Consider the following 14104-nt stretch of genomic DNA (forward strand, 5'->3'; position numbering starts at 1 on the left):
CGGGCCACTCTCACCCATGCAAATCTAAGGATAATTTTGAATAAACAGGAGTTCATGGTTAGCTCATCGGGCCACTCTCACCCATGCAAATCTAAGGATAATTTTGAATAAACAGGAGTTCATGGTTAGCTCAGGATTAAGATCGAGTTACCTAGATCATCTAATGAAAAAATCAGTCTCACAGTAAACGACATTATAAAGTGAGTGATTTTCTTCATGGTCTGATCTTATGCAATACTCATTGCATAGGACGCCCTCACTCACATGTCTCCAAATGTACAATTTAGCGATCACATTGTTTATATCATATATAAAAGTGGGTGACATCCATAGTGTCCCCAAGATAAGGTACTCAGCCTTATCTCTGTACTATAGATCATTTTGACCATATACTTGAACTTGATCCACTCTTATGTCTTTACATATAGTTCAAATAATCATACTATAGTCAGAGTGTTCTTAGTTTATTGGATTTAGATTGATAATTGTAAAATTCACTTTATTCAATAACAATTTTTGCTGAATAAACATCAACAATAACTTTATTGAAAATGGAATATGTTTTTGTTTACAAACTATGAGTTTTAGGACATAAAACTCAACAGAAGCTTTATACCTTCCTCTTCGTAAAACTTTGAGAAGTTCTGGGATAAGAACTCGCCACTTCGATTGGTGCGCAAGGTTTTTAGCTTGTTATCAAACCTGTTTTCAGTGAGTCCTTTGAACTTCTTTAACGCACATAATGCCTCTTCTTTATCTTTGAGCATGTACATCCACATCCAACAACTATAATCATCAAGTAAGAGAAAATACTTGTTACCTACAATCGAAGATGGGGTGTGATCATACTACACAATCTGCATGAACCAGTTGCATTGGTCACTTTGTACGAAAACTTGTTTGAGTTGGGAAGAGCATTGTTGTTTGTTTGGAGACTAGGCAACTTTTACATAGTTGGTTCGGGTGTATGATTTTGGGTAGTCCTGTAGCCATTTTCTTCTCTTCCATCATTTTGAGTGTCTAAAAGTTCACATTCCGAAGTCTTGCATGCCATAGACAAGTTGGGTCTGTAAGTATTATCATTAGGGAGGTGGGTTGACTGGTCTCCAATAGTATCTTGTACAGGCGGTTATGCGACCATTTTATCATCATCAACAAGGTTTTATTTCTGTCGAAAACCTTGAGGAATGAGCCAACTAACTCTGCTCTACTTCCTTCTTCCATCATCTAACTAAGACTGATAATGTTACTCTTCTTGTTTGGAATATAGTTACCTTTGTCAGTAAACGTTGGTCACCATTCTTGCACTAGAACAAGATGGATCATTTGCATTGGATTGAAACAATCGATCCATCGCCAAACTTCACGTTTTCAATGAGCTTCTCATCAAGCACCTTGAACTTTGGTCGATCAACGGTCATGTAGTTGCTTGCTCCGTTGTCAAGGTACCACATGTGGGTCTCTACTCGGTCTTCTCATTTTGTGAGAAGGTTTTCCATAACCTTTTCTTCATTGAGAATCAATAGGTTAGGCATCTTCTTGGCCAACATTAGTGCGGGCAATTGATCTTGCGTGAGTGTAAGGTTTGTCTATTCTTCTTCCGGCACTCTACCGCATAGTGTCCATATTTTCCACAAGAGTAACACTTGATCAATCTCTTGTCATTCCAGGGGTTGGAATTGTCATGGGTTTGTGAGGTATTGTCACGGACTTCTCTGCCACCATGTCCTCAACCACGTCCACGACCTCTGTTTTCCTTGTTATGGCTGTCATGTCCCCTTGTACTTGAAAAAAAAAAAAGAGTCAGCCGCCTTATTCTTGTTCGTGTTATGGCTGTCATGTCATGTGTGTGTAAGAGGTGTTTTTCCTCCTCTTTGTCTTCATAGCCACGAAGTCTCTCCTCATGGATCTTAAGATGACCAACGACCTCAAATGACATGTTTTTGAGGTCGCCGAACTACTTGATGGAGGTAACAATTTGCATGAATCATAGGAGAGCAACTAGAAGGAACTTCTTGACGATGGAGATCTCCTCCACCATGTTGCCTAATGAACGGAGGTCGCTGACGATTGTCGTCAACTTCATGGCAAAGTCATCTATTAACTCTACGTCGTTCATGCGGATAGCCTTGAACTCAGTCTTCAAGGTATGCGCCTTTGCTTCCTTGACACGTTCCACACCCACATGCGTTGTTTGCAACGTCTCCCATACTGCCTTTTTCGAGTCATTTTCTCCCAACATGGTAGATGGTGGCAAGAGCCATCTTATTTTTACGCTCATTAATGTCACCATGCTTGATGGCTTCCTATGCCTTATGCCTGTAAGTTGACATGCATCTTGATCGACCATGCTGCGTAGTTACTCTTCGTGAGTAACGGGTACTAGAGCATTACACTCCCCTCCTTTCTGCTTTTTATCATTGTCACTTCTCCTCCGGTGACTTTGTATGGAGACGACATTTGTTTTCGCATCTTTGTTTTGATATCAAATATTGGATTTGACCCATAATTGAAATATTTCGAAACAAATAAAAAATGCAAAGGTAAGACTTGAGGGGAGAGTGCTTTTGGAACAAAGTAATCTTAAGCAACGACTTCACCTGCGTTGTTTTCGTTTTCTCGAGCTTAGTCGTGATTTCTTCAATTTCCTCTCCTTGTCCTCGAGCAACAAAGTAAACTTGTTCTTTTCTAACGAAACTTTATTTGGGGCTTCTCGAAAATAGCCCATTTGAGACAGCAACTCCTCATTTCTCCCGTTCTCAACCACGCTTGACTCAGTCAAAGACGTCATAACTTCTTTCAGTTTACTCAATTCCCTTTACAAGTCCACAACGAAATTTTCTACTTCCACTTTTGCCTCCTCCATTTCGGTTTTATAATGAGTGATTATCTCAATTGTGCGTTGTAAGCTCACTGCCTCCTGTTGGACTCGATTCAGATTCACGTCAAGTGAGTCTCTCCGTTGAGTTAGTATCTCTACATCTTTCTCCTCCCTCACTGGCTCTTTCACTAAACCATCAATCTCCATTAATAAGTCATTCTCTTTCTCCACATCTTCTTCAATTTTCTTCACAAGCTCAGAGATTACCTTCCCATTCTCTTCCTTCCCCTGTTTGAGATGGAAAGAACTCTCACTTAGCTCAGCCACTTCCTTCTCTAACCTTTCAATCTTCATTTCTAAATCTTTCTTTTCTTTTTCAATCTCTACTTTCTCCTTCGAAAGGCGCTCGTTCTGGGATTTCAACATACGCAACTTAAACTTCTCCACAGATTTATCCACGGTAGTTTTTAGTTCTTACTCTGAATCTCTGTTCTCTTCCTCATGATCTGGCAGTTTCTTTGGCTCGTTCACTGATCGCGTGGGCTTCTTCTTCACCATTGCGTGGGCTTCTTCTTCGCCATTTTTTTGGGATTTTGAAGGGATTGCAGCTTGCATTTGCATCATCTGTTTCTCATGTTCAATTTGCATGTCTGTCATCCTTTCTCTCAATTCCATCTTTTCTTCTTCCATTTTCTCTTCCATTCTCATCCCTTTTCTTCTTTCTTCCTCAAATTTCCTTTCCCGCCATTGAAGCTCTCTCTCTTTGAGCTCAAGCTCTCTGTTATCCAGTTGTTTATCCTTCTTAGATTTTTTTGTCTCCGATATCGCGATTTTTCTAAATCCGCTGCATATCACCTCATTTCCAATGGCTTCCACCGCCTCACGACTACCGCCATTGTCTTTCGCGCCGCCGTGTTCTTTTGCTTTCACGTCTTCATTTTGAGCCATCAAGAGAATACCTTCGTTTGTTGGGTCATCCAAGGCTAGGTTGATCGTTTCTTCTACCTTTTTAGCAGCTCGACAATCTCTTGCAAAATGCCCCACTCTACCACAATTGTAACATTTGTCAAAGTTACAATCGTTCACATAGTGACCATATTTTTTACAATTATAGCCTTGAATGTTGGAATAAATTGATCGGCCGCCTCTTCGTCGACTGCATCCTCTTCCACGCCAATTTGCATGGCTCGATTGTCCCTTCTCCAAATAGTACCCTTCATTATTGCTGCCTTGACCATCTCGACCATTTCAACGACTTCCATGACCACAACCTCTACCTTGAAAATTTTGAGAGTAGAGTATCTTTTCATTTTTGATTGATGCCTTGGTTTGAAGTGCTTGATCAAGTGTTTCCTCCTCCTTCTTCTTACATTGCTCGTGTGCCTCGAGAGATCCGAAGAGCTCATTGACCGTGAACGTCACTAGGTCCTTTGAGTCTTCTATTTCATATACAACATTCTCGAAGTTGTTGGTTAATAATCTCAAAATCTTCTCCACAACCCGCGTCTCGACTAACATTTCTCCGTTTCGATTGAGTTGGTTTACCACGGTCTATACACGCGTGATGTAGTTAGATACATTTTATGACTCCTTCATTTTCATGCTCTCCAACTCGCCACAAAGAGTTTGGAGACGCACTTGCTTGACTCGGTCGGTTCCTTTGAACACTTTTCCTAAAGTGTCCCACGCTTCTTTTGAAGTAGTTGCACTGGCAATCTTCTCAAAGCCCGACTCGTCAACGGCTCGGAACAGCATGTATGGTGCTGGCTTATCCTCTGATCGCGCCTCATTCAACGCCTTGTTTTGAGTCGTTGTATAACCCGTGGTATCTTTTGGTTCTTCGAAACCTTCATCGACCACCTCCCATGCATCTTGAGAACTGAGAAGAGCTTTCATTTGAATGCTCTAATTCTCATAGTTTGTCTTCGTTAGTCGTGGTAGCGGCATTTGACCTATCACATAGGCAATTGGCTCTGATACCAATTTGTTAAATAAATCTCACACACACTAGCGGTAGAACGCTCTGATACGAATTTGTGAAACTATACTACTCGCGTATTTGTGAAAGAGATGTCACACATACTATCTTTTCCTTTGAGAGTGGAGAGGCAAAGAGACAAAGAACACTGAGTTTTTCCAAAAAACCCTTTCTATTACTTCTCTGTATTTTCCTTTTTCTTTGCTCTCTAACTTTACAACAGAAGGACTAGGTATTTATAAGTTTTTCTAACTCTAATAATAGGTATGAGAGAGTGGCCTTCTCTTTCACCGGTGACTTTTCAAATTAAACTCCCCTAACAAATTAACTAAAATTGGCATTTAGCATTTAAAGTTTATTCAACAGTGACTGCATCAATACTCACGATGTCCGACAGCACAAGAAACTATGTAATCTATAGTGATGCTTCCAAGAAGTGCCTGAGATGTGTGTTGATGTAGCGCAGAATGGTCATTGCATATGCATCCCGACAATTGAAGGATCATGAAAAGAACTACAACACATATGACTTGGATCTAGATGTAGTAACCTTTGCATTAAAAATTTGGCTACGTTAATTGTATAGAGAGAAAATTCAGACGTACACCGACCACAAAAGCCTGAAGTATTTATTTCACTCAAAAGGAATTAGACAAAAGAGGTGGTTAGAAATGGTGAACAACTATGACATCAACAACCAGTACCACCCCGAGAAAGTCAATGTGGTTGCAGATGCCCTATGTCAGAAGACAACCCATTTATCGGTGTTAATCACGAGGGATCCTCAAGTAAAGACATTCGAACAAGTTGGAATAACGGTGGAAGTGGAAGGAGTTAGAGCACAGGTTGTCCAATTGACGGTTACTCCAAGTCGTCTGATGGAGGATTGTGCACCAAGGTCCTTCGTGTGTAGTGTGGTAGAAGAGCTAAGAAATGAGATACTAGGCAAGGTGCATAACTCCCCATTCACCATGAACGTTGGTAGTACCAAGATGAATCAAGACTTAAAACCACACTTTTGGTGGTGTGGAATAAAGCAGGATATAGCGGAATTGCCAGTAACTAAATGTTTGGGTTGCCAGTAAGTCAAATAATCTAGACAATGACCAGCGGGATGGCTGCAAACCCTCATTGTAACAAAATGGAAACGAGAGAATATAACAATGGATTTTATTGTAGCGCTATCAAGAACGTTGAAAGGTTACACGTTGTTATAGGTAATTATAGACAGATTGACAAAGTCAGTGCATTTTCTTTATGGTACAGCTACCTACACTGTAGACAATTGGGCACGCTTATACATGAAGGAAATTGTTAGACTTCATGGAGTTCTTATGTCAAACGTATCAGATTGAGACCCACACTTTACATTAGCATTAGGTACTTGCCTAGATTTTAGTATGACATTTCACCAGCAAACAGATGGTCAGACGGAACATTTGAACCAGATCTTATATGCCACAGACGAAAAAAGGTGACCCATGCCTCGACCAGGTGAACCGTGCCCTCAAGGAAAGAACATTGTTTGAGATTCGAATCACTACACAAGCAAGATCGATCATTTCTAGCTTGAATGATTTTACATGTAACCTAAACTAGGTAGAATTCGAATCACTCCACAAGCAAGATCGATGATGTCTAGCTTAAATGATTCTACATGCAACCTAAACTAGGTAGAATTGCAAAGAAACTTAGTCATTGGCTAAATAAAAGCACACATGCTTCTTTTATTATATTTTCCATTCTTTTACTATATTTTCCATCCAACCTAAACTGGGTAGAATTGCAAAGAAACTTAGCCATTGGTTAAAGAAAAGCACAAATGCTTCTTTTACTACATTGTCCTTCTTTTACCATGTTTTTCTTCTTTTACTATATTTTCCATGCAACCTAAACTAGGTAGAATTACAAAGAAACTTAGCCATTGGCTAAAGAAAAGCACAAATGCTTCTTTTACTATATTTTTCATGCAACCTAAACTAGGTAGAATTGCAAAGAAACTTAAACATTGGCTAAAGAAAAGCACGAATGCCTTTTTTACTATATTTTCCTTCTTTTACTACATTTTCCTTCTTTTACTATATTTTTCTGTTAGGTTATGGAGCCTGCTGCTTATTTATAGCTTGGTCAACGGTTATATCCGGTAAAGCTATATTTGGTAAAGCTATATATGGTAAATAGCTATGTATAGTAAATGGTTAAATCTGGTAAAGCTATATATAGTAAACTGAACTATATATATATCCCGTCTGGTAGAGCTTTGAAAAGTACTTTCTGTATTCTCTGTATTCTCTCTTACTTTACATACTTGAAGTCATCAATATAAATCCTTTAGCCAGAGTTCTCCTTGCATTTTCTCTATCTTGCTCTTTGTGTTCATCTAGATCGAGTGTGTGCGTTCTTGTGTGATCCTAACAACTGGTATCAGAGCTAGGCAGAAGTCACCACGATCTGTGAAGATAGAAAGTTCAAAGATTGGAATTGAGAAGTTTAATGGATCCGATTTCAGTTTCTGGAAGATGTAGATTGAAGATTATTTGTACCAGAAAGATCTTCACGAACCCTTGTTGGGAGTGATGCCGGATACCATGACCATGGAGTAGTGGAAGCTCAAGGATTGAAAAGCCTTAGGGATGATCCAGTTGATGCTATCCAGAAATGTGCCGTTTAACATCATCAAGGAGAAGACAACGTCAGATCTGATGAAGGCGCTGTCAAATATGTACAAAAAACCGTCGGCTATGAACAAGGTGTATTTGATGTGGAGATTGTTCAATCTACAGATGTCTGAAGGTGAATCTGTTGTGGATCATATAAACGAATTCAATATGATCGTAAGTCAACTGAGTTCGGTGGAAATTAATTTTGAACATGAAATTAAAGCATTGATTTTGATGTCATCTTTACCCAAGTCGTGGGATACTATTGTTGCCGCAATCGGCAGTTCCCGAGGATCTGATAAACTGAAGTTTGATGAAATTCGAGATGTAGTTCTCAGCGAAAGTACTCGCAAACGAGAAATTGGAAATTCATCTAGTAGTGCTCTCAGTGTTGACCAATGAGGAAGAAGTAAACCGAAGGGCCCAAACAAAGGGTTATCAAAATCGAAGAACCGAGAAAAATCTCCAAATAGACCAAACGTAACGTGTTGGAATTGTGGAGAAAAAGGTCACTTTCGGACAGGTTGTACAAGACCAAAGAGAAAGCAAAATCAAAAATCTGGAGATGATGATGATTCTATAAATTCAGTAGAAGACATTGGGGATGCTTTAGTCTTCAGCGTGAACAATTCGATTGAATCCTGGATTTTGGATTCAGGTGCATCTTTTCATTCTTCTCCAAATAAAGAGTTGTTCCAGAATTTTAAGTCTGAAAATTTCGAGAAGGTGTATCTTGCCAACAACAAATATTTGGAGATTAAAGGAAAAGGGGATGTTTGCATAAAAACTTCGGTAGGAAATCAGTGGACATTAAAGGATGTCAGATATATTTCTGGTCTCAAGAAGAACCTGATCTCTATTGGTCAGTTGGACAGCACAGGTTATGCAACAAAGTTAGGGAAGAGTTCATGGAAGATTATGAAGGGTGCTACGGTGGTAGCACGTGGCTCAAAATCTGGAACCTTATACACCACTGCAGGGTGTATGAACATAGTTGCTGTTACTGAGAGTGCTTCAAATTCAAGTCTACGGCACAATAGACTTGAGCATATGAGCGCGAAAGGAATGAAGAGGCTGACTGCGAAAGAAGTTTTAGAAGGTCTGAAATCTGTTGATGTGGGTCGTTGTGAGAACTACGTTATGAGCAAGTCAGAAACGAGTTAGCTTCACAAGGACTGCTAGAGAATTGAAGAAAGTGCGGTTGGAAATGGAACCATACGTGGAGCATGTTAGGTTATGGAGTCTGCTCTCTTATTCCTAGCTTGGTCAATGGTTATATCCGGTAAAGCTATATCTGGTAAAGCTATATATAGTAAAGCTATATCCGGTAAAGTTATATATGGTAAATAGCTATATATAGTAGATGGTTAAATCTGGTAAAGCTATATATAGTAAACTGAACCATATATATATCTCGTCCGGTAGAGCTTTGAAAATGTACTTTCTATTCTCGGTAATTCTCTCTTATTGTACATACGTGAAGTCATCAATAAAAAAAATTCTTTTAGCCAGAGTTCTCCTTGCACTTTTCTCTATCCTGTTCTTTGTGTTCATCTAGATTGAGCGTGTGCATTGTTGTGTGATCCTAACAACTGGTATCAGAGGTAGGCGAAATTCACCATGATCTGTGAAGATGGAAAGTTCAAAGATTGGAATTGAGAAGTTCGATAGATCCAATTTCGGTTTCTAGAAGATGCAGATTGAAGATTATCTGTACCAGAAATATCTTCACGAATCTCTGTTGGAGGTGAAGCCGGATACCATGACCACGGAACAGTAGAAGCTCAAGGATTGACAAGCCTTGGGGCTGATCCGGTTGACGCTATCAAGAAACGTGGCGTTTAACATTATCAAGGAGATGACAATGTCAGATCTATTGAAGGCGCTGTCAAATATGTATGAAAAACCGTCGGCTATGAACAAGGTGTATTTTATGCGGAGATTGTTCTATCTACAGATGTCTGAAGGTGGATCTGTTGCTAATCATATAAATGAATTCAATATGATCATAAGTCAACTGAGATTGGTGGAAATTAATTTTGAAGATGAAATTAAAGCGTTGACTTTGATATCATCCTTACCCGAGTCATGGAATACTGTTGTTGCTGCAATCAGCAGTTCCCGAGAATCTGATAAACTGAAGTTTGATGAAATTTGAGATGTAGTTCTCAGCAAAAGTATTCACAAACGGGAAACTGGAGATTCATCAGGCAATGCTCTCAGTGTTCATCGAAGGGGAAGAAGTAAATCAAAGAGCTCAAACAAACATGGGCAATCAAAATCAAAGAATCGGGGGAAATCTCCAAACAAACCCAACATAACGTGTTGGAGCTGTGGGGGAAAATGACACTTTTGGACAGATTGTACAAAACTAAAGAAGAAGTAGAATCATAAATTTGAGATGATGATGATTCTGTATATACAACTAAAGATACTGAGGAAGTTTTAATCCTTAGTGTGGACAGCCCAGCTTAATCCTGGATTTTTGATTCAGGTGCATCGTTCCGTTCGTCTCCAAGTAAGGAATTGTTTCGAAATTTCAAATCAGGAAATTTCGGGAAGGTGTATCTTGCCGACAACAAAACCTTGGAGATTGAAGGGAAGGGAGATGTCTCCATACAAACTCCAGCAGGAAATCAGTGGACATTACAAGATGTCATATACATTCCTGGTCTCAAGAAGAACCTGATCTCTATTGATAAGTTGGATAGCACAGGCTATACAGCAGAGTTTAGAAAGAGTTCATGGAAGATTGAGAAGGGCGCCATGGTTGTTGCATGTGGCACAAAATCCGAAACCTTATACACTACTGCAGAGTGTATAAATATGACTGCTGCTGCTGAGAGTGCTTCCAATTCAAGTCTATGGCACAATAGACTTGGACATATGAGCGTCAAAGGAATGAAGATGCTGATTGCGAAAGAAGCCTTAGAAGACTTAAAATCTGTTGATATGGGTCTTTGTGAGAGCTGTGTTATGGGCAAACAGAAACAAGTTTGTTTCACAAAGACTGCCAGAGAACCGAAGAAAGTGCGGTTGGAAATGGTCCATACAGACGTCTGGGAACCATCTCCAGTTTCATCACTTGATGGATCAAGGTACTACGTCACCTTCATCGATGACTTCAGCAGGAAGGTATGGGTTTACTTTCTGAAACACAAGTCAGATGTGTTTGCCACCTTCAAGAAGTGGAAAGCTGAAGTTGAAAATCAGACTGGCTTGAAGATCAAATGCCTGAGGTCTGACAATGGAGGAGAGTACAACAAATTAGAGTTTATAACATTTTGTGCAGTTGAGGGAATTAGATTAATAAGAACAATTCCCGGTAAGGCAAGACAAAATGGTATTGCAGAAAGAATGAACAGAACATTGAATGAGCGAGCAAGAAGCATGAGGATTCATTCTGGACTACCAAAGACATTCTGGACTGATGCTGTGAACACAGCAGCATATTTGATTAATAGAGGGTCGTCAGTACCCTTGAAGTTCAAATTGCCCGAAGTAGTATGGACAGGAAAAGAACTCAAGTACTCTCACTTGAGAACTTCTGGTTGTACTGCGTATGTTCATGTTGATCCAGAGAAGAGAGATAAGCTTGATGCTAAGGCTGTGAAATGCTACTTCATAGGCTATGGCTCTGACATGTTCGGGTACAGGTTTTGGGATGAGAAAAATTTGAAAATCCTAAGACACTGCGATGTGACCTTTGATGAAAATGTCATGTACAAGGACAGAGAGAAGATAAACTCTGAGACTACAAAGCAAGTGGGAGTTAAACTTGAGTGGCAAGAAAATTCACGAAGTGATATTAAAACCGAAACTCAAGAAACACCTGATCCTATTGTTGAAGAACTAGACGTGGAGCAAGTTGCACCTGAGCAGGTGTTGAGAAGATCATCCAGAACTATTAGAGCACCAGATAGATATTCAGCCTTATTACATTATCTGTTGCTGATTGACGAAGGAGAACCAGAGTCCTTTGATGAGGCCCTACAAGTTGAAGATTCAACCAAGTGGGAGCAAGCCATGGATGATGAGATGAGCTCACTTGAAAAGAATAATACGTGAGTGTTGACTGAGTTGCCTACAGGAAAGAGAGCTCTGTTGAACAAATGGGTGTTCAAAATCAAGGTTGAACTAGATGGCAAAAGAAGGTTTAAGGCTCTGTTAGTAGTTAAAGGATATTCACAAAGAAAAGACATTGATTATGCTGAGATCTTTTCTCTAGTGGTGAAATTAACTACTATCCGAATTCTGCTGAGTATTGTTGCATTGGAGAATTTGCACCTTGAGCAAATGGATGTAAAAACGCATTTTTACATCGAGATCTAGATGAGAAGATCTATATGCAACAACCAAAAGGGTTTGCAGCTCCAGGCAAGGAGCACATGGTGTGTAAGCTCAATAAGAGCTTGTATGGACTGAAACAAGCACTGAGACAATGGTACAAGAAGTTTGACTCCTTCATGTGCAAGAATGGTTTCCACAGGAGTGAAAATGATTAGTATTGCTACCTCAAGAAATACACAGATTCTTATATGTTTCTACTCCTGTATGTGGATGATATACTAATTGCTGGATCAAGTATGAGGGAGATAAACCACCTGAAGGCAAGCTTGTCTTCAGTATTTGAGATGAAAGATTTAGGTGCAGCGAAGCAAATTCTTGGGATGAGAATTTCTCGAGATAGATTTGCTGGCACATTAAATCTATCCCAAGAGCAGTACATTGAGAAGGTGTTGTCCAAATTCAAGATGAATAACGCTAAACCCAGGACTACCCCCTTGACAAATCATATTAAATTGTCAAAGGGGCAATCTGTCAAGACAGTTGAGGAACGTGAGCACATGGCATCAGTTCTGTATACTTCTGCAGTTGGGAGTTTGATGTATGCTATGGTCTGCACTAGACCTGACATAACACATGCAGTGGAAGTTGTTAGCAAGTACTGTTGGGTTTTATGTCCTAAAACTCATAGTTTGTAAACAAAGATATATTCTATAAAGTTATTATTGATGTTTATTCAGTAAAAAATTGTTATTGAATAAAGTGAACTTTACGATCATTAATCTAAATCCAATAAACTAAGAACACTCTGGCTATAGTATGATTACTTGAACTATATGTAGAGACATAAGAGTGGATCAAGTTCAAGTATATAGTCAAAATGATCTATAGTATAAGGATAAGACTGAGTACCTTATTCTGGGGACACTATGGATGCGACCCACTTTTGTATATGATATAAACAATGTGATCACTAAATTGTACATGTGGAGACATGTGAGTGGGGGCGTCCTATGCAATGAGTATTTCATAAGATCGGACCATGGAGAAAACATCTCTCACTTTATAATGTCGTTTACTGTTGAGACTGATTTTCTTTTCATTCGATAACCTAGGTAACTCGGTTTTAATCCTGAGCTAACCATGAACTCCTGTTTATTCAGAATTATCCTTAGATTTGCATGGGTGAGAGTGGCTCTAGTTCGCCGACTCAACAGGCCTCCCATTTCAAGGGTAAGACTGGGTGAATGGCTGGGGACGTGGGGTGCAAGACGGAATTCACTCCTACCCACTTTTAGGGATAGAAGAAAGGTAGTTCCCTTAAGCACTGACTCCAGGTCTTGAACAAGGGGCCCCACCCTCTCATTGGCCTGAGTGGGATTCGGTTTACTTGTTTGACCACAAACCAATTGTTCATTAGAGGATCAGTGAGACATAAGGAACAAGAAGTAACTTCAGGGGTAAAACGGTAAATTGACCCAACTCTAGTTACGAACAACCTGTGAAGGATCGACTTACTAATCATGGTTATATCAGATGGACAGAAATATATCTATAGTGAGGGAAGTGCAACTACTAGGCTATAGTGGAGTGTCCTAGTAGTTAACGAATGTTTGTTAACCAGGTTAATGAGTTGAACCGGTTAATCTTGGATCGTTGGAGCCCATGATCTATAGGTCCATTAGGTTCCTCTGCTAGCTCATATCGGACTAAACCATAGAACAGTGTGACGAGTGAGTTCGAAGTGTTCGAATTCAAATTAGGGAATATGCGTACATATATACGATATATTTAACTGCAATTTTGTTTTATTTATGAATTAAACAAAAAGAGAGAATCTGAGATATTTAAATAAGATTTAAATATCTTAATCAATTATGTGTCGGAATTGATTGGGATTGACATTTGAATTAATATTAAATATTAATTAAATAGTTTAATTAATCATTTAATGTTACTTTAATTTGAAATTCATTATTCAAATTAATTGTTGAATTAAAATGAAGAAAGTCAAAATGTTGACTTCCATCTAATGGAAAAATCCATGTTAGTGGAATTTTGATGTGTCAAAATTTGGTTTAACCAAACTTGCATGTTTGCCAAATAAACCCCACAAGTTTGAGTGGAATTTTGAGTGTCAAAATTTGGTTAACTCAAACATGCATGCTTGCCACATAATCCCAAACATTTGAGTGGAATTTTAAGTGTCAAAATTTGGTGATCTCAAATTTGCATGAACATGCAAACATGACTATTTAAATAGAGTGATCATGATACATGGAAAGATTTCTTCATTTTGGTGAAAAACCTTGAGAAAAACCTCTCACAAACACTCTCTTCACATATACTAAATCCCTC

The sequence above is a fragment of the Cucurbita moschata genome, unplaced genomic scaffold, assembly GCF_002738365.1.
Source record: "Cucurbita moschata cultivar Rifu unplaced genomic scaffold, Cmos_1.0 Cmo_Scf00068, whole genome shotgun sequence".
NCBI lineage: Eukaryota > Viridiplantae > Streptophyta > Magnoliopsida > Cucurbitales > Cucurbitaceae > Cucurbita > Cucurbita moschata.